The sequence below is a fragment of the Mustela putorius genome, unplaced genomic scaffold (assembly GCF_011764305.1).
Source record: "Mustela putorius furo isolate JIRA1106 unplaced genomic scaffold, ASM1176430v1.1 tig00003953_pilon_pilon_pilon, whole genome shotgun sequence".
Lineage (NCBI taxonomy): Eukaryota > Metazoa > Chordata > Mammalia > Carnivora > Mustelidae > Mustela > Mustela putorius.
In genome coordinates this window covers 16,018-18,572 of record NW_025422097.1, presented here as the reverse complement: position 1 = coordinate 18,572, position 2,555 = coordinate 16,018, and the positions used below count along the sequence as shown (strand labels likewise).

Sequence of the window (2,555 nt, the reverse complement as noted above, 5' to 3'; positions counted from 1 at the left end):
TGGTCTACACTGCAGGCAAGCCACTCTTGTCAGAATGCGGATGTGATCTTGTATGTACCAGGTGACTGGTCAGTCCACCGGCTCTTGAAAAACCATTTTCCCACGCACTCGAACGTATTTCAAAGAGAATCAGTCCCCCATGGGGTAGTTTTCCTTGGTAGACAGTTTGTTTCTGCGCTGAGCCAGTCTGCCTGCTTCGAACTTCTCTGTGTCAGTTCCTCTCTGGAACCTGTGGCTTCGTTGGCACCCCGGGTAGGCACATGATGACCTTTTCCATGAGAAGTAAAGGCAGGAGCCCTCTGGATGGTGAATGTATGTACCCTCATGTTCCATAGGTAAAAGAACCGTGTGTGGGGGTGGGGGGGGTAAGTCCTTGAGGCTCCTCCCTGTTCTAATTGGGTGAACTAAGAATTTTGAGACAGGAAGCAGGTCCTGTGTGTCCTTGTTTGCAGGGAGCATGCATTCTGATGGACAAAACGGAAAAGGGGAAGAATGAGCAGCTGCTCAGATCTGTTTGTACTGTGCTGGCTGATTAGCTGTGACCTGCAGATGTGGGTCCCATCCTCGGCTCTGCTCTCTGCCTGCTTATGTCTGACTTGGGGCAAATCACTCGCCTCCGGCCTTCTGTTTGCTTGTTAGTATAATGAGGTGGTGCTTATCTATGTGATCTTTGCCGGCTCCTCTGAAAAGACTCTAGTCCATCCTGGCTTGCGGATAAGGAAACTGAGGCCTGAGCTCTGATGACTTCCTTTAAAGCCACACAGCTAGTTGGGGCCAATCACAGGCCAGATCTCCTGACCCCCACACATCAGTCCTTGGAAATCCTACTGTAATATGTTCCTTTCCAGAGGCCACAGGTGGGAACTGAGGGAAGTGGGACAATCAGAACATTAAGAATAGCGCAGAAGATGGCACAATGTCCGCATGCCTTGGCACCTGCATTTCACCAATAGGGCCACCTCTTACCTTAGAAGAAGTTCCCACAGGGCTGGTGATCTGGATGCCTGGCCTGGAGCTTAGCTATGGTAAACAGGACCAGAGGGATGTGATGGCTGTTTGAGGTGGACTTTGTTGACGGTGGCTGGGGATAGCAGCTGACAGAGGAGGAAGAGGGAAGAGTGACAGACAGCAGATAGCCGCAGGCCCGCAGGTCAGCCACTGTTGCCCAGGGTCGCCCATCCCCAGGAGCCGTCTTCGTATCACAGGAGCTGAGTCCTTACCCTGTGGGTTCTTAGTTTGATGTCACGTCTTGATGACATGATTCCATTCTCTTCCGCATCAGTTTGAGACAGATATCGTAATGAAATTCTAATTAGCCAAATATGGAATGTAAGCCTGGAACTCATTTTATAGAGAAATTTTCTTATGTGAACTACTTTCCCTGATGATAGAGGAGTTGTGACGATGTAACATCAGATAAAGTTTATCTGATTGGCACTTGTAAGAAGGGTTCCCAGCAAAAAAGAACTGTTTTTTCTGTTGTTGTTGTCCTCCCTTTTGATCTTTCCTTTCCATTACTTTTTTTTTTTTTGGTCTTGTGAGCGGTCATCTGATTTATAAAAAGATGCAACAAAAAGTAAAATGGTACAAGATAATCAGTTTCAAAACATAAAAAAATGAGTGTCTTTAGCCATAGCTCAGAACAGAGGAACTGGGTAAGGAGAATTGCTTGTATGAACTGGCAACAGGAAAAGTTGGTAAAGGAGAGCTGAGGAACTCTATTAAGATATAGGAGTGAGGGGCTCCGTCATCATCTGGCATTCGCTCAGTGTCGTCTATATGGTTAGAGATGTCCATGATGGGAACTCCAGCAATCTTCTGGGTCTGGGTCAGCTGATGCCACAGTGTAACACTCTGAATTACTTCCATACTGAGCAGTCATCTGCATAGTTTGTCTTGTGTGTACGTGGTAATTGTTTGAATCTTGGCTCTTTCGCAATCCTTAGAGCCTCTTGATACTTTCACCCCGGTTTCTCAGTTTCAGCCATTACACAGTCAGTTGTACAACTGGTACACTTGGCACACAGCCCGTCCATCATTGACCGGTCAAGTTTGGCCTAAATAGAAAAGTTGATAAAGTCGGTACCAACCAGGATGTGGTAAGTCGGCCCAGCTGTGTGTTTATATTGGAAAAAGCAGGAGGGATGTTGGGGGACTTCTCTTTCCTTGAGTGCATGGGATCCTTCTTTTCTTTCTTTTTAGGTTTTAATCTGTCCTTCTCTCGGAGAAGGATCTCAGAGCTAAGCATTCGCTTCCCGGTCACATACTTGCTTGCTTTCTCTTGCTTCCCCATGTTCACACCATGCCCATTTCTCCTTGCTTTTGATTTTCTAATTCACTCTTTGTAGTACCATAAAACTTATTTAAATAAAATGTTGGCCTACTAAGTTATTGATTATTAGTAAGTTCTTTGTTCAAAATTTGAGAGCAAGAAGTATTATGTAAATATATCTTTTTGTTATTTAACTAGTCTTACAACATTTAGCATCAAATTTCTTGAAACATTTAAACAAATTAATCACAAACTGGGGCTTGGGCTTTTTCTTTTTTTTTTT

The 2,555-nt window shown here is 45.0% G+C and overlaps 1 pseudogene; it reads right to left on the bottom strand.

Annotated features, from left to right (window-relative positions):
• Nucleotides 1-1,626: 1,626 nt before the first annotated feature.
• Nucleotides 1,627-2,293, bottom strand: LOC123389137 (annotated as a pseudogene).
• Nucleotides 2,294-2,555: the final 262 nt, after the last annotated feature.